The sequence below is a fragment of the Pygocentrus nattereri genome, chromosome 17, assembly GCF_015220715.1.
Source record: "Pygocentrus nattereri isolate fPygNat1 chromosome 17, fPygNat1.pri, whole genome shotgun sequence".
Lineage (NCBI taxonomy): Eukaryota > Metazoa > Chordata > Actinopteri > Characiformes > Serrasalmidae > Pygocentrus > Pygocentrus nattereri.
The window spans coordinates 3232383-3251408 of record NC_051227.1 but is presented as its reverse complement, the minus strand read 5'-3'; the positions used below and the strand labels follow the sequence as shown (position 1 = coordinate 3251408).

The 19026-nt window shown below is 41.0% G+C and overlaps 1 protein-coding gene across 3 annotated transcripts in view; it reads left to right on the top strand.

Moving 5' to 3' along the window:
* The first annotated feature begins 12591 nt into the window (after positions 1 to 12591).
* grm5b (glutamate receptor, metabotropic 5b) overlaps positions 12592 to 19026 on the top strand; it is an 83766-nt gene continuing 77331 nt past the window's right edge. The window contains exon 1 of one of the 3 annotated variants that reach the window (XM_017683056.2): positions 12592 to 12706. The gene's annotated coding sequence lies outside the window, so the exon portion shown is untranslated. Of the gene's footprint in view, positions 12707 to 13065; positions 13085 to 15470; positions 15606 to 19026 lie in introns of those variants that run through there. The other 2 variants (XM_017683057.2, XM_017683054.2) reach the window with 2 other exon arrangements.

Here is a 19026-nt window from a genome sequence, read left to right as displayed (position 1 = left end):
AGTATAAAGGAGGTTTGGAATCAGTTTGATGAATGAGGATGCTCTGGATCAGTATTAGGGATGAGGGAAGTTTTGGATCAGAATAAGGAAAAAGGATGTTTTGGATCAGTATGAGGAATGAGGAGGTTCTGGATCAGTATGATGGATGAGGATTATCTGGGTCACTGTGATGGATCAGTATGAGGCATATGGATGTTCTGGATCAGTATGAGGAATAAGAATTTTCTGGATTAGTATGAGGAATGAGGAGGTTCTGGATCAGTATGATGAATGAGGAGGTTCTGGATCAGTATGATGGATGAGAAGGTCTGGATCAGTACGAGGAAAAAGGCTTTTCTGGATTATTATGAAGGATAAGGACATTCTGGATCTGTACGAGGAATAAGGATGTTCTGGATCAGTATGAGGAATAAGGAGGTTCTGGATCAGTATGATGGATGAGGATGTCCTGGATCAGTATGAGGAACGAGGAGTTTCTGGATCAGTACAAGGAATAAGAATTTTCTGGATCAGTATGAGACATGAGGATGTTCCGGATCAGTATGATGGATGATGATGTTCTGGGCCAGTATGATGGATGAGGAGGTCTGGATCAGTATGAGGATCATTATGAGGGATAAGGATATTCTGATCGACTGTTTCACTGTGAAATGTGAAAAAGGAACCAGCGTTTATTTATTTCACCACTAAAACACAATTTAAATAGCTGTCTACTCAATCCTCCTCTCACTCAATGTACATATAACGCATAAAAGACATTGTTATTACAGCTACTAACCTATATTCAGTATAATGTATATGAATCATATGTAACTTTATTATTATTGTATGTGGATACTTTATATGTAGCATAAAATATTATAAATTAAACACATTATAAATATATGTAGGTGCTTATATATATATATAGAACATATGACTCCATTCTCTCTGTGTGTGTATCATGCGCTCTCTCTCTCTCTCTCGCCATCATGAGTGTGTCACATGTTTCCTGCAGCAGCACGAGCTCCAGCTTATCCTCCGACCCAGTGACGAGAACCGTGAACACAGAGAGCTCAGAGAACCCACATCACAGGATTACCATAACACATTCTCTCTCTCTCTCATACTCCCCCTCTCCCTCGCCTTTTTCTTTCACTCTCCCCCATTCTATTCTTATACTCTCCCTCTCTTTCTCTCCCTTGCCTTATTCTTATACTCTCCCATACTCTATTCTCTCTCTCTCTCTCGCTCACTCTCCCACTGTAATAATAATGATAATAATAATAATGGATGTGTACAGTCATACTTTGTTTCAGTTTCAGTTGCAAATAAAATATTAAGAAATAACAAAAACAAAATGTAACATTCTCACTAGCGTGTATAAATGTGGCTGTCAGGACTGTAAAGACAGTGGTGGTCTCCAGCTCTGGTTCTGTGTAGTTGTGTGTAGTGAGTATAGTTCCAGCCACACTGCTGCACCTGCTCCAGACCATTAACTTCCTTAGAAGCTCCTGATTGGCTGGATCAAATATACCAGTGTGAGGTCAGCAAGTTAGATGCAGGCTGTATCTAAACTGAGCAGATCTCCAGGAGGAGGACGGTCACATTAATCACTGCACATGCGACAGTCAGAGGAACAAACGGCTTCAACAAGGCTGATTTTGTGTGAAGTTTGCACAGAGGATAATGCATAATGCATTTTACAACATTAAAGAACGGTTAAAAAGAGAAGATTCAACCTGTTAAGATTGGAACACTGGACCACTGGAACAGTGTATAACTGTATCACTGGATCCATCAAACTGGAACACTGTGACACGGGAACACTGGAACATCGGATCTCTGGAACACTGGATCACTGAGAAACTGAAACACTGGATCACTGGAACTGGAAGAAGAGTAAAATAAAGCCTGGAAACTCTGTGTCAACATTACTGCTGCAGGGAACTTCTACAACAGTTATACAGAATGTGGGGATTGCATAACCATTTTATTATTATTATTATTATTATTATTATTATTGTGGCAAGGTGTATGTTCATGAGCAGGTTTCAGTAGAAGGAATGATATCCCTATGAGCTGCCACTAGAGAGCAGTGTGGGCAGAACTGTGACTATTTATTTATTTATTTATTTATTTACTGTAAAGTCATTCTAAACTGTACTCAGATGAATAATGTTCACATTATCACTCAAATCTGATGTGGTTTCTGTGTGAGAAATTAGTGTTTGGTTACAAAACGGATTAAACTCCACCTTCAGTGTGTTTCCTGATACGTGGTGTTCAGAGTAAACATCACATGCTGTCTAATAAAAAATGTAAATAATATAATTAGCTCCACCCTCAATAGAGAAATTAACTGTAGTTTAACAAAGTGTGTCATACAGTAGCTGGTATTGTTTGGAAATAAACAGACAATTGAACATACAGCACTTTGGAATGAACCTCTTCATTGAAGATCTTTTAGAACATTTGATAGGTTCTGTTGGTTCTCAGAGTCACTTTGTGCGGCTCTGAAATAGATTTTTATTTCATCAATGTCGAAAGGAAAACAAGTATCTCTAAGCCGTTAACTTCACAAGAGAAGGCAAAATGTTCTTTACTGTCAATATAGTTATTGTATTAGCGAGAGAGAGATACTGAGAGAAAGAGAAAGAGAGATACTGAGAGAGAGAGAGAAATAGAGAAAGAGAAAGAGAGATAGTGAGAGAGAGATGCTGAGAGAGAGAGACAGAGAGAGATAGAGAGGAAGTGAGAGAGCGAGAGAGAGAGATACTGAGAGAGAGAAAGAGAGATACTGAGAGAGAGAAAGAGAGATACTGAGGGAGAGAGACAGAGAGAGATAGAGAGGAAGTGAGAGAGAAAGGGAGAGATACAGAGAGAGAGAGAGAGAGAGAGAGAGAGAGAGATGCTGAGAGAGAGAGACAGAGAGAGATAGAGAGGAAGTGAGAGAGCGAGAGAGAGATACTGAGAGAGAAAGAGAGATACTGAGAGAGAGAAAGAGATACTGAGGGAGAGAGACAGAGAGAGATAGAGAGAAAGTGAGAGAGAAAGGGAGAGATACAGAGAGAGAGAGAGAGAGAGGAAGTGAGAGAGCAAGAAAGAGATACTGATATACTGAGAGAGAGAGAGAGAGAGAGAGAGAGAGAGAGAGAGAGAAAGAGAGAGAGATAGAGAGGAAGTGAGAGAGCGAGAGATAGATAGAGAAAGAGAGAGAGAGAGAGTGTCCTCATGTCAAAAGTCTCTGGTGTCCTATTTGTCCTCTTTGAGCAGGAGCTACGTATCACACACAGACAAATATACAGCTCCACTGTTTCCATGGCAACCTGTTAGGCAGCATTATTCTGAAATGCCAATTGAATAATTGATTTACTTTAGAGGGTGTGTGGGTGGGGTGGAGGGGGGATAATCTGTCTCTCTTTCTATGAAATGCTTTATTTAACTGAGTTTGAGTGGCTTTGATCTGTTTCCCCACAACTACCATCCAATTAGAGCAGAGAGAGAACGACAAGATTACATGTAAATAAAAACATTCCAATGAATTCTGTGAAATACTGTAAATAACGAGTAAATAACCGACTCTAAATGTAGGCATTGTGATATAAACTGAGTCTGTTCTACAATTTCTCATTAGGCTGAATGAATAACCGAATCTAAATGTAGGTACTGTGATATAAACTGAGTCTGTTCTACAGTTTCTCATTAGGTTGAATGAATAACCGACTCTAAATGTAGGTATTGTGATATAAACTGAGTCGTGCTCTGATTGTGATGTAATCGAGTCATGGTCTAGTTGTGATGTAAATTAAGTCGTGTTCTGACTGTGATGTAAACAAGTCGTGTTCTGATTGTGATGTAAACGAGTCGTGTTCTGATTGTGATGTAAATGAGTCATGTTCTGGTTGTGATGTACACTGAGCTGTGTTCTGATTGTGATGTAATCGAGTCATGGTCTGGTTGTGATGTAATCAAGTGATGTTCTGACTGTGATGTAAATTGAGTCGTGTTCTGACTGTGATGTAAACGAGTCGTGTTCTGGTTGTGATGTACACTGAGCTGTGTTCTGATTGTGATGCAATCGAGTCATGGTCTGGTTGTGATGTAATCAAGTGATGTTCTGGTTGTGATGTAAATTGAGTCATGTTCTGACTGTGATGTAAACGAGTCGTGTTCTGGTTGTGATGTACACTGAGCTGTGTTCTGATTGTGATGTAATCGACTCATGGTCTGGTTGTGATGTAATCAAGTGATGTTCTGGTTGTGATGTAAATTGAGTCGTGTTCTGACTGTGATGTAAAGGAGTCGTGTTCTGATTCTGATGTAAACGAGTCGTGTTCTGGTTGTGATGTACACTGAGCTGTGTTCTGATTGTGATGTAATCGAGTCATGATCTGGTTGTGATGTAATCAAGTGATGCTCTGGTTGTGATGTAAATTGAGTCGTGTTCTGATTGCGATGTAAACCAGTTATATTCTGATTGTGATGTGATCGAGTCATAATCTGGTTGTGATGTACACTGAGTCGTGTGAGTGGTTTACTGTTATCCTCAGCTTTATTTCCACAGCCGCTCCTCATTACACATCTTCTCATTAAAAAAGTGATTTAATTAGTGAAATCAGGCGAGTTACTGGATCAAACCCATAAAAACACTGCAGGCTTTAATGAACATAGCTGTTTTAATGATGTGCCTAAAATCTAAACAAAACAATGAATCCATACAAATTTACACGAGACTGAAGCCTGAGTGAAGACTATACAAACATTGTGTGTATCAAAATTATTTCTGACTCATGTTTCATGAAAAACATTGTAGAAGCTGTGCTGAATGTGCCTATGGTGTTTTACAGTGATGTGTATTTGATTAAAGTGTCTGTACTGCGTTAGTGTCTTAGTGTCTGTGATGTCTTGTTATGATCTGTATTTGATTAAAGTGTCTTTACTGCATTAATGTCTTAGTGTCTGTGATGTTTTGTTATGATCTGTATTTGATTAAAGTGTCTGTAATGCGTTAGTGTCTGTGAGTGTCGGTGATGATTTTTTATGATCTGTATTGGTTTATTAATGTTCATGACATCAAAACAAACAGAGCCGATTCAGATGTGCAGACACGATCCTGTTCATTGAACAGGAATTGAACAGTCACTAATTTGATCAATTGTTTTTCATTATATAAATGTGATTTATCTAATTATGTAATTGCATTTACATGATAATATAATATAAACTGACTGTATAGTGAAAAACTGTAATAACTGTAGCAGGACACGACTGTGTGTATGTTTGTGTGTACCTCATCTCTGACCTAGAACTTTCTCCTGCTACTGTGTTTGTATCTCTCATTGTTCCAAACTGTGTATGTGGTTTAGGAATGTGTGCGTGTGTGTGTATTTCCGCAGACAGTGACTCACTGGCCTCAGTGTCTGAGCCCACGCACACTTCCAGCATGTGTGTGTGTGTGTGTGTGTTTGTGTGTACGTGTAGATGTGCAAGTCTTTTTTTTGGCTGTGTGTGTCTGGAAGTACATATATGTGTGTTTTGTAGTGTGTGTGTGTGTGTGTGTGTGTGTGTATGTATTCATGACATACAGATACAGTTCTATGGTTCCGGGTAACGGTCCCCTTCATTTATTTAATGACCATTCAAAGCAGCCTTTAAGTACAATTTATGAATATTCTACATTTTTCAGGAGATTTTTATTGTGAGGTGTCTGGATGGATCAGAGTATTGGTTTAAAGGTTTAAAGGAACAAACCAGATGCAGAATCTCAAAACAGGCTAAGGTCAAACACACGCAAACGGGTGTCAGGGCTGATGTGTGACAGAAGGATAGCTGCAAGAGTGAAAGGGAAGGTTTTTGGGAGTGACAAGGATGGAATTTTTTTTTTTGATCAGGTTCCACTGCTTGCCAGCCTTCTAGACCAGTTTGACCACCATTGAGCTTCTCACTGTACAAACTTTAACACTGTACAAACTTCACCTGCATGAACTGACCCTCCTGCTGCTGCTGCTGCATAAACTCAATTTATTATTAAATTTATTAAGAATCTCAAAACAGGCTAAGGTCAAACACACGCAAACAGGTATATGATGCTAAGAAATAGACAATGTCAAAAGGCAAGTAGGGCGTCTGAACACAAATGATTCCAAAGGGGTCAGACAAAAGACGTAAATAAGCACAAACCAGGAAATGGACACGGACATAAGGCTCGGTAATGAACATCAGGCTTATACAATACTTCACTAAGAGCCCAACTAAAAGCCTGGGCTTCATACTAACTCTAACAACCTGGTCTCATGGGATATACATACCTCTGTGCACTTTTTTGCAGAGCCACAAATACATGCCCTTGAGTACGTTTTGCTGCACTTTTGAGAAACAAATGTCCACTGGGGGCGCCAAAGAGAAGCTTACACTTACATTGCGATTATTTTGCCTTTGAAAATGATTTTGAAAAATCAGTCATCAGCGCTATTTTGAATGAGAGGGAGGCAGGTGGAAAGGTGAAGATGCAAGGAGTAGAGGTCGTAAAGGTGGATGACTTCAAATATCTTTGGTCAGAGCAATGGACAGTGTAGAAAAGAGATGAGGGTGCAGGCAGGATGGAGTGGGTGGAGACGGTTGTCAGGGCTGATGTGTGACAGAAGGATAGCAGCAAGAGTGAAAGGGAAGGTTTACAAGACAGTAGTGCGTCCTGCTATGATGTATGGTTTGGAGACTGTGGCTCTGTCTAAAAGACAGGAGGCTGAGCTGGAGGTGGCGGAGATGAAGATTTTCGTTGGGAGTGACAAGGATGGACAAGATTAGAAATGAGCAAATCATAGGGACAGTGAAGGTGGAGCAGTTTGGAGATTAAGCCAGAGAGGCCAGGTTGAGATGGTTTGGACATGTGTTGAGGAGGAATAGTGGATATATTGGTCAAAGAATGTTGGAGATGGAGCTGCCAGGTAGAAGGAGAAGAGGTAGACCTCAGAGAAGGTTTATGGATGTAGTGAAGGTGGACATGGAGATGGTTGGTGTAAAAGTAGACGAGGCAATGGATAGGGCAAGATGGAGGCAGATGATCCGCTGTGGCGAGCCCTAAAGGGAGCAGCCGAAAGAAGAAGAAGTCATCAGCGCTATTTTAATGATAAAATGTAGAATAATTTCAGAATGCCTGTGATGTCTGCTTGGGCACGAGTGGGCAAAGCAGGTAGCTAATGCCACCTCTAATACAGCTTCAGGTACGTATAGCTATAGCTGGGGCTATTCTCCTATAACATTAGTTTGTTGGATAAAGCAGGTTGTGTACATGCTGGCTACCAAGCAGAGGTTCCCATAACCATTTGGCTGAAGATAGAGGGGGATGGGGGTACTGTCTACTGATTTAGGGGCGATTTATCAAACTAGCCTCTTGTAATTAAGTGTCCTGCAGTACGTATACCCGAGATGTCAGCTGATCTGATCTTCCCATCTTGTGTGTTTAAGGCTGGTGCTTCTTTTTTTTTAATTTTTTGATCAGGTTCCACTGCTTGCCAGCCTTCTAGACCAGTTTGACCACCATTGAGTTCTCACTGTACAAACTTCAACACTGTACAAACTTCACCTGCATGAACTGACCCTCCTGCTGCTGCCTAAACTCAATCTATTATTAAATGTATTATTAACCATTGCTCTGCCTGTTTTCCCTGTTTTTGTAGTATAATGTTTTATACTAATGCTGTTTGCTATCTGGTGTTGACCAGAAGAGGATGTGCTCCCCTTTTGTGGAGTTGTTCCTTGCCACTGTCACCATTGGCGATGCTCATGGGGGCTTGGAGCCAGATTTTTCTGTAAAGCTGCTTTGTAACAACTCCTGTCGCAATGTAAATAAACTTTGACTTGACTTGACTTGTTTATTCGGGCTGTCAGAACTGGCCAAAAGTGATTTTTGATTATTCTTTCTAAAATCCGATTTAACCCATTCAAATCTATTTTTGTGTATTATGTCCAAAAAAGGGCAAACCAGCATAACAAGAGTGCTGCATCAGATTCAGTTTCCCCTCAAATTCATGAATCACGTCCCCAGAAGCCGCATGCGCTGAGCAGAAATCAGCACCAAACAACACTGCAGCTACGAAAAGGTGAAATCCGCACTTTAACCCTAGTTACATTGAGGCCTAAGACTTTTCACTCAACTCGCTTTCCATTGTTTCAGTGCTGCACACTGAAATTTTCAGGGGAACATGAATTTGAGGAGGAACAGAATCATATATTTCGAGATGTGCCCTCAGGCTGAGAGCGCTGGAACGCTGGGCTAACAGCAGCCGACAAAGCTCGCATACAGGTTCTGCTGTTTTGCTGCCTGTTCTCTCTGTGGCCGAGTCGGGTTGTGAACTCTCTGCCATCGTCACCACACGGTTGTTGTTGAATTATTCGCTCGTTTCAGCTGCATCTACATTTCATTCTAAATTCTGAGCGCTGTTGTGTGACTCCTGTCCATTCAGTGCGGTCAGTGCAGTGGCCCAGGTCTGCGGCAGAACCTTTTCGTTTATCTTGAAATGATGAGGGTAGCCTCTTAAACTCCTCAGGACCATCGGTGGTTCCAAAACACACTTCGTCTTATTCTTCATAACGTTCATATTTCATAAGCTCCATTCAGAAGCTGGGCATTGTATGAGGCTGTAGCTCTTCTCTCCAGTCTAATAGATGGTGATGTCATTTTAAACACTTATAATAAAAGAAGCTGAACTCAGTTTGGTTTTCTACTGAAAGTCGACCCGTTTTTCCCCAAATCTGGGCTATAAACTATAAACAGATGGTGTCTCTTCAATGATCTGCTCTGGAAACATTACTTTTATAAAATAACACAAAGAGCGTCAGAGATTTTTGGCTTTCAGCAGTAAATTGTAAGCATATTGCGAAATGTGTGATCATAAAACACACGTTCTGTTCATTTGAGGGGAGCTTTTACAAAATAAATAAACAAATAAAATAAAAATTTGCATTTATTTCACACAGTTACTGAATAATTTGGTCACATAAATTCAGATGGACACAACAAAACATACCCTGGAGCATAAGAGGTTAAATTAAACTTGAAAGTCCTCACTTCAGTCACATTGGCTTCATTTCTGATCCGTTGGGATGTAAAGTGGAAAACTTTGAAAAAAAATTGTTGTTAATGCTTATTTTGACAGGAAATCAATGAAATCAAGGGTGGTCTCTGACTTTTTCACAGCGCTGTAGGTAACACATAACACATCTGGGAGATATTATTATTACACTTAGATACTGATGTATGTATATCACACGTGGGACATACGTCCTGACATTGTATCAGAACAAGGCTGTGTGTGACTGTCGGTATTTTACAGCTCAGTTACACGCTCCACTCTGACAGCTCGTCATTACGTCTCTTAAGCGGATACCGAGAGTTGCTGCCATGGCAACCGACCCCAAAACCCATCGTATGCTCCACGAGGCGCTTGAGTCCTCTTAATCATCTCACAGACACACATATGGTCATAAAAGGCCTTTTAGCCTGATCACCAGAAGAGAGCTCTTAGACACTTAACGCAGCATGAGTGGAGAAAAAAAGGAAACAGTGAGTGGGCGGCTTCTCTGACCAGTCGCTCAGGCCAGTCTCAGAGCGCAAGAGACAATCCATCAATAAAACATCGATTCAGTCTGGGAGCAGAATAAAGGCTCCAATACTGACCTGAACTAATCAAGACTGTGATGCTTCAGTCACTCCCTTCAACATCCTTATTTCTCACTTTTCCAGTGCTCCTCAGGTTCTCCTTCAGAAGACACATTTGTAATCAGTTCAGTAGAGGAAAAAACCCCCAGGAAGCCCGCTTGCACTTTTATTGTAAAAATTAGAGAGTTTACAGAGAGTGCTTTATTAGGAACACTATACTAATGCTGGCCAAAAACAGCCTCAGTTCTGCATGTTGGAAACATTCCTTTGAGATTCTGGTCCATGTTGTCATGATGGCGTCATGCGGTTCCTGCAGATTTTTCAGTGCTGCGAACCTCCTGTTGTACCTCATCCCAAAAGTGTTCTACTGGATTCAGACCTGGTGGCTGGGAAGGCCACTGAAGAACACTGACCTCATTGTCATATTCAAGATTCAAGCTACTTCACTGTGATTGCACAATTAATGCTAACAGTGCGTTAACAAAAACAAGATTAAATCATAAATAAATAAATAATAAAACATTGCAGGAAGGACCATATAAATTAAAATGATAAAACGGTAAAATTCTATATTTTCATTATAAATGTTATGAAGTAAAACAGAAAGGGTAAATATTTGCATGCGTGTGTGTATTAGTGCGAGTTTGTATGTGTGTGTCTGTGTGAGTTTGTGTGTGTGTGTGTATTAGTGTGAGTTTGTGTGTGTGTGTCTGTGTGTGTATTAGTGTGAGTTTGAGTGTGTGTGTGTTTGTGTATTTGTGTGAGTTTGTGTGTGTGTGTGTGTTAGTGTGAGTTTGTGTGTGTGCATTAGTGTGAGTTTGTATGTGTGTGTCTGTGTGAGTTTGAGTGTGTGTGTGTATTAGTGTGAGTTTGCGTGTGTGTGTTTGTGTGTGTGCATTAGTGTGAGTTTGTGTGTGTGTGTCTGTGTGTGTATTAGTGTGAGTTTGAGTGTGTGTGTGTTTGTGTATTTGTGTGAGTTTGTGTGTGTGTTAGTGTGAGTTTGTGTATGTGTGTGTATTAGTGTGAGTTTGTGTGTGTGTGTGCATTAGTGTGAGTTTGTGTGTGTGTGTGTGTATTAGTGTGAGTTTGTGTATGTGTGTGTATTAGTGTGAGTTTGCATGTGTGTGTGTGTATTAGTGTGTGTCTGTGTGTATGTGTATTAGTGTGAGTTTGTATGTGTGTGTATTACTGAGTTTTTGTGTCTGTGTTTTAGTGTGAGTTTATGTGTGTGTGTTAGTGTGGGTTTGTGTGTGTATTAGTGTGCATTTGTGTGTTTTGTGTGTGCATAAGTGTGAGTTTGTGTGTGTTAATGTGAGTTTGTGTTTTGTATGTGTGTATTATTGTGATTTTGTATGTGTGTGTATGAGTGTGAGTTTGCATGTGTGTGTGTGTGCATTAGTGTGTTAGTGTGCGTGTTTGTGTGTGTATTAGTGTTTGTTAGTGTGTGTGTGTATGAGTGTGAGTTTGCATGTGTGTGTGTGTGTGCATTAGTGTGAGTTAGTGTGCATGTTTGTGTGTGTATTAGTGTGTGTGTGTATTAGTGTGAGTTTGTGTGTGTATTATTGTGAGTTTGCATGTGTGTTTTTGTGTATGTATGAGTGTGAGTTTGCGTGTGTGTATTAGTGTGAGTTTGTGTGTGTGTGTATTAGTGTGAGTTTGTGTGTCTGTGTGTATTAGTGTGAGTTTGTGTGTGTATTAGTGTGAGTTTGTGTGTGTATTAGTGTGAGTTTGTGTGTCTATGTGTGTGTATTAGTGTGAGTTTGTGTGCGTGTTTGTGTGTGTATTAGTGTGAGTTTGTATGTGTTTTTGTGTGTATTAGTGTGAGTTTGTGTGTGTGTGTACTAGTGTGAGTTTGTGTATATGTATGTGTATTAGTGTGAGTTTGTGTGTGTGAGTTTGTGTGAGTTTGTCTTTGTGTGTCTGTGTGAGTTTGCGTGTTAGTGTGAGTTTGAGTGTGTGTGTATTAGTGTGAGTTTGCATGTGTGTGTGAGTTTGTGTGTGTGTCTGTGTGTGTATTAGTGTGAGTTTGAGTGTGTGTGTGTATTAGTGTGAGTTTGTGTGTGTGTATTAGTGTGAGTTTGTGTGTGTATTAGTGTGAGTTTGTGTGTGTGTCTGTGTGAGTTTGCGTGTGTTAGTGTGAGTTTGAGTGTGTATTAGTGTGAGTTTGCGTGTGTGTGTGTTTGTGTGTGTGTATTAGTGTGAGTTTGTGTGTGTGTCTGTGTGTGTATTAGTGTGAGTTTGAGTGTGTGTATTAGTGTGAGTCTGTGTATGTGTGTTTATTAGTGTGAGTTTGTGTGTGTGTGCATTAGTGAGTTTGTGTGTCTCTGTGTGTATCAGTGTGAGTTTGCATGTGTGTGTGTGTATTAGTGTTAGTTTGTGTATTAGTGTGAGTTTGTGTGTGTGTGTGTGTATTAGTGTGAGTTTGTGTATGTGTATTAGTGTGAGTTTGCATGTGTGTGTGTATTAGTGTTAGTTTGTGTATTAGTGTGAGTTTGTGTGTGTGTGTGTATTAGTGTGTGTGTGTGTGTGTGTGTATTAGTGTGAGTTTGTGTATGTGTGTCTGTATTAGTGTGAGTTTGCGTGTGTGTTTGTGTGTGATGCTGAAAGCCTGGCTGTATTTTGTTTATAATGGTTTTTAATCCAGTGATTGTTAATCCGAACCCTCTGAATCTCTAAACCACTAAAACTCTCTCTGTCACACACGAACACATATACACACACTTAGGGGTTCTGTGGGGTTTACACAACCTCATATGACTCTTGCATGTCTTATCTACATCTGTATATGTAATAATAATTAGAATTATATGTATTACAGAAACATCTACATATAATAATATTTTGTATTTTATTATAAATGTGTATATTTATAAACACACTGATACTGAACTTCAAGATTGGGGATATGACGTCACAGCAGAAGGAGCAAATGGAGAGAGAGACAGAGAGAGAGCGTGTGGAGAGAGTGGTACAGCAGGATTCAGGTTCCTGCGGTTGCCATGGTGAAGAGCGGACTGCTGGCTATGGTGGCGGTGCCTGTGGAGCCTCGTTAGCGGAGCGTGTGAGGTAGGAGCTCCCACTCTCTCAGATTAATGCGGATTATGATGATGGATTTGATGCAGAATCTGGCAGACAGACCTTAACCTCAGCCTGCGCTGCCCCCTCACACCGTGCTGGACCCCTTAGCGCTGGACCCGTTTACTGATCAAAGTTCACAGAGCACCTGCAGGGATGAGCTCCTCTACAGCCGTGTTTCTTGTTCTTCCCTAAACGCTGTGGATGTTATTATCTGTACAGGGATAAATGGTCGATATAGAGTTCAGGTCATGGGTCCGGTTCGGTTTCAGTGCCGTGAACAGCGCTTGTTTCTTTTAGGTCCATTTGATGAGCAGGAAGTGACAGAGTCTCAGCACTGTGGACAGATCCCACTCATTCCTCTACAGCGTAAGTGACACTGAGACAAAGTCAGGTTCTGGTGGTCTGAGGTCCAGGGGAGTTTGATGAGTTGAGGGTGAGAATTGAGGCAGAAACTGTTCCGAGGTTCTAGGTGGTCTGACCTGTTCAGGTTGTAAGAGAAGCTCTTTTCTCTCAGCGCGTGCATTTTAGTCAATCCTCTTTCCTCCCCACATGCGTGTGTTATTTTTGGAATTAATGTGTGAGGAAAATTCGGACCCCCGCAGCAGACGGGAAGAGGACAGGAGCTAAAGCAATCGTTTTGAGAGTCACTGCTCGCTGTGAGTGTGATGGGAAAGCAGCGGTGGATTCAGATACGCTTTCATATTTATTTGAGTGCCAGATTGAAACGTTACATCTCAGAGCTTCATTTAAATCTGCTTATGGATCAAAAAGAGATAAATGGACGGATGGCCACCCATGCATGGATGGGAGAATGAATGAATGGATGCAGAGATAGATAAAAGCACAAATGGATGGATTGATGGAACAATGAATGGATCAGTTAAGGAGTGGATGTATAGAGAGATGGATGGCTGGATGGACATGAATGGATGGGTGGGGGATGAATGTATGGATGGGTGCTTGGGTGGGTGATTTGAAGAGGAATGGAAAGATGAATGAAGATACTGGATAGATAGAAGAATGATTCGATGGATGAATGGGTGGATGGAGAGATGAGTGTGTGGATGGAAGCTTGGATGGGGAATTGAGAGCAGGAAGAGTGGATGCACGGAGAGATGGATGGCTGGATAGACAGAAGAATTGATGTAGGCATAGATGAAGGCATAAATGGATGGATGGACGAAAGAATGAATGGATCAGTTGAGGGATGGATGTATGGATGTATGGCTGGATGACAGAGGAAGATGAGCGGTTGGAGGCTGGGATGGGTGAAGAGTGATAGAGGAGTTGATTTTGGAGAGATGGGTGGTGCAATGGACAGAGGAATGCATATAGGAAAAGATTAAGGAATAAATTGATAAATGGAGGAATGGGCAGAGGGCTGTATGGAAGAATGAATGGATAGAAAGATGGAGAGATGGAGAATTGATGATGGGATGGATACTGGAGGTTTGGATAGAGGAATGAACTGATAGATGGAGAGATGGGTGGATTTGACAATGGAGAAATGAATTGGTGTCAGGTGGACAGAGGAAGGGGCATAACAGCCCCCCCCCCCCCCCCCCCCCCCGAATGTTGCTTAACCCCCTAAATGCATGTATATTATTAGTTGAGATCATAAACAGTGTTTTGTGTTTATTCTTAATGATTAATTTGAGACTCCAATTTCAAAACATACTGTAATAGAAGGGAGAGACCTGGGGAGGCACTACTGCTCTAATCATCACTGCCAAAGATTTACTAACATAACAATGGCTGAACATGATCTGAACACGACCACGTTGAACGTGATCTAAACAGAATCATGCTGAACATGATCTGAACACGACCACACTGAACAAGATCTGAACATGATCATGCTGAACATGATCTGAACAGGATCACGCCGAACACAATCACGCTGTACACAATCACGCTGAACACAATCACGCTGAACACAATCACACTGAAAATGATCTGAACACGATCACGCTGAACATGATCTGAACACAATCACGCTGAACATGATCTGAACACAATCACACTGAACATGATCTGAATACAATCATGCTGAACATGATCACTCTGAACATGATCTGAACATGATCATGCTGAACATGATCTGAACAGGATCACGCCGAACATGATCACGCTGAACATGATCTGAACAGAATCATGCTGAACATGATCTGAACATGATCACGCTGAACATGATCTGAACACAGTAATGCTGAACAAATAACAAAGAGAGGAAGGGAGGAATGGATGAACATATACATGAAGAGAGGGAGGGAGGAATGGAGGAATGTATAGATGATGGATGGGACAATGGAAGAATGAATGAATGCTAGGTGAATGCGTAGAGGAATTACTTGGTGGATGAATGAATGGATGGAGCAATGGATCTCGATGGACAGAGGAAATAATTGACGGATGTATGGACGGAGGAATGGATGGATAAACAAATGGAGGATTGGAGAGATGAACAGAGCAATGGATGGAGGGGTTAAAGGATGGACGAACAGAGGATTGGAGAGGGGATGAATGGAGGAATAGATGGAAGGACTAATGGATGAAATGCTGGGGATATGGATGTGTAGATATCCCTCCTTCCTCCAGCAGAGGGCAGCTTTCCTTTAGATCACTATTTAACACAAACTCATAGTCTCTCTCTCTCTCTCTCTCTCTCTGGGTCTCGTCTTGAACGTCGCTCTCTCCGCGCGTGCAGGTGCGCGACAGGAGGGGAGGGGGTGTGAGCGCGAGTGTGCGGGTGTGTGAGCGCGCATCGCCACAGTCTGCTCGCGCGCGCGTGTGAGAGAGACAGTGACAGAAAACGAGCAGCTTCAGCGCGAGCAGATTCCCGAATCACACGGGAGAAGAGAAAGATGATGATGATGATCGCGTATAGGTAAGAGATTTCCGGAGGGCGCGCGTTTTTTGGTGCATGTAGGTGACTCCTCAGTCCACACGCGCTCGGACTGTGATGGTTGTAACACAACGCACTGGCTCTGTGTGTGTGTGTGTGTGTGTGTGTGTGCGTGTGCGTGTGTCTGAAGAGCAGAACTTGTCCTTTTGGACACCGCAGTGTGGTGAGGATGAAAACAGTGGCGCGTGCAGAGATCAGCTCCGTAACGATCCTGAATCTGATCCTAAACGATCATGACGTCGGAAGGTTTTCAGCACCACGAGCTTCTTAACATGCAGCTCTGTAACCTCCACACACCCAGAACGATCCCAGCACCAGACCTTCAGCAGTGCTGAGGCACAGAGAGCATCTTCAGCACCTTGAACAGCGCCAAGAACGTCAGCTCTGTTGGCCATTCGAAAACGTTCATGAACCACGATTAACGTCTTCAGATGTATTAGCGAATCGGGACATTCATAAACAACAGTCAGTGTTTTCAGTGCTGTGAAGAGCATCTGTTAACGTTTTCAGCATCATGAACAGCTTTCATTAACGTTTTCAGCGTTGTGAACAGCATCTGTTAACGTTTTCAGCATCGTGAACAGCTTTCATTAACGTTTTCAGCATCGTGAACAGCATCTGTTAACATTTTCAGCATCGTGAACACCTTAACGTTTTCAGTGCTGTGAACAGCATCTGTTAACGTTTTCAGCATCGTGAAGAGCATCTGTTAATGTTTTCAGCGTTGTGAACAGCTTTAACTTTTTCAGCATGCTGAACAGCTTTCATTAACGTTTTCAGTGCTGTGAACAGCTTTAATTAACGTTTTCAGCATCGTGAACAGCTTTAATTAACGTTTTTAGCATGGTGAACAGCTTTCATTATCATTTTCAGTGCTGTGAATAGCATCTGTTAACGTTTTCAGCATCGTGAACAGCTTTAATTAACGTTTTCAGCATGGTGAACAGCTTTAATTAACATTTTCAGCATCGTGAACAGCTTTAATTAACATTTTCAGCATCGTGAACAGCTTTAATTAACGTTTTCAGCATGGTGAACAGCTTTCATTATCATTTTCAGTGCTGTGAATAGCATCTGTTAACGTTTTCAGCATCGTGAACAGCATCTGTTAACGTTTCCAGCATCGTGAACAGCTTTCATTTACGTTTTCAGCATCGTGAACAGCATCTGTTAACGTTTTCAGCATTGTGAACAGCTTTCATTAATGTTTTCAGCATTGTGAACAGCATCTGTTAACATTTTCAGCATCGTTAACAGCCTTCATTAAAGTTTTCAGCATTGTGAACAGCATCTGTTAATGTTTTCAGCATCGTGAACAGCTTTCATTAACGTTTTTCAGCATCGTGAACAGCATCTGTTAATGTTTTTCAGCATCGTGAACAGCTTTCATTAACGTTTTCAGCATCGTGAACAGCTTTCATGAACATTTTCAGCATCTGTTAACGTTTTTCAGCATCGTGAACAGCTTTCATTAATGTTTTCAGCATCGTGAACATCTGTTAACGTTTTCAGCATCGTAAACAGCTTTCATTAAAGTTTTCAGCATTGTGAACAGCATCTGTTCACGATTTTCAGCATCGTGAACAGCTTTCGTTAAAGTTTTCAGCATTGTGAACAGTATCTGTTAACGTTTTTCAGCATCGTGAACAGCCTTCATTAAAGTCTTCAGCATTGTGAGCAGCATCTGTTCACGATTTTCAGCATCGTGAACAGCTTTAATTAACATTTTCAACATCGTGAACAGCATCTGTTAACATTTTCAACATCATGAACACTATCTGTTAACGTTTTCAGCATCGTGAACAGCTTTAATGAATGTTTTCAGCATCGTGAACAGCATCTGTTAACTTTTTTAAGCATCGTGAACAACATCCGTTCATGTTTTTCAGCATCGTGAACAGGTTTCATTAACGTTTTCAGCATTGTGAACAACATCCGTTAATGTTTTTCAGCATCGTGAACAGCTTTAATGAACGTTTTCAGCATCGTGAACAGCATCTGTTAACGTTTTCAGCATCGTGAACAGCATCTGTTAATGTTTTTCAGCATCGTGAACAACATCCGTTAATGGTTTTCAGCATCATCAACAGCTTTAATGAACGTTTTCAGCATCGTGAACAGCATCTGTTAACGTTTTCAGCATCGTGAACAGCATCTGTTAACATTTTCAGCATCGTGAACAGCTTTCATTAACGTTTTCAGCATCGTGAACAGCTTTCATTAACGTTTTCAGCATCGTGAACAGCTTTCATTAACGTTTTCAGCATCGTGAACATCTGTTAACTTTTCAGCATCGTGAACAGCATCTGTTAATGTTTTCAATATCATGAACAGCCTTCATTAATGTTGTTCAGCACTGTGAACAGCATCTGTTAATGTTTTCAGCATCGTGAACAGCTTTCATTAACGTTTTTCAGCATCGTGAACAGCATCTGTTAATGTTTTTCAGATTTTTTCAGATTTTCAGCATAGTGAACAGCGTTCATTAACGTTTTCAGCATCGTGAGCAGCATCTGTTAACGTTTTCAGCATCATGAAAAGCATCTGTTAACATTTTCAGCATCGTGAACAGCTTTAATGAACGTTTTCAGCATCGTGAACAGCATCTGTTAACGTTTTCAGTATTGTAAACAGCATCTTTTAACGTTTTTCAGCATCGTGAATAACATCCGTTAATGTTTTTCAGCATCATGAACAGCTTTCATGAACGTTTTCAGCATTGTGAACAGCCTTCATTAACGTTTTCAGCATTGTGAACATCTGTTGAAGTTTTCAGCATTGTGAACAGCATCTGTTAACGTTTCCAGCATCGTGAACAGCATCTGTTAACGTTTTCAGCATCGTGAACAGCTTTCATTAACGTTTTCAGCATCGTGAACAGCATCTGTTAATGTTTTTCAGCATCGTGAACAGCTTTCATTAACGTTTTCAGCATCGTGAACAGCATCTGTTAATGTTTTTCAGCATCGTGAACAGCTTTCATTAACGTTTTTCAGCATCGTGAACAGCATCTGTTAATGTTTTTCAGCATCGTGAACAGCTTTCATGAACGTTTTCAGCATCTGTTAACGTTTTTCAGCATCGTGAACAGCCTTCATTAACGTTTTCAGCATCGTGAACAGCCTTCATTAACGTTTTCAGCATTGTGAACATCTGTTAAAGTTTTCAGCATTGTGAACAGCATCTGTTCATGATTTTCAGCATAGTGAACAGCGTTCATTAACGTTTTCAGCATCGTGAGCAGCATCTGTTAACGTTTTCAGCATCATGAATAGCATCTGTTAACATTTTCAGCATCGTGAACAGCTTTAATGAACGTTTTCAGCATCGTGAACAGCATCTGTTAACGTTTTCAGTATTGTAAACAGCATCTGTTAACGTTTTTCAGCATCGTGAATAACAT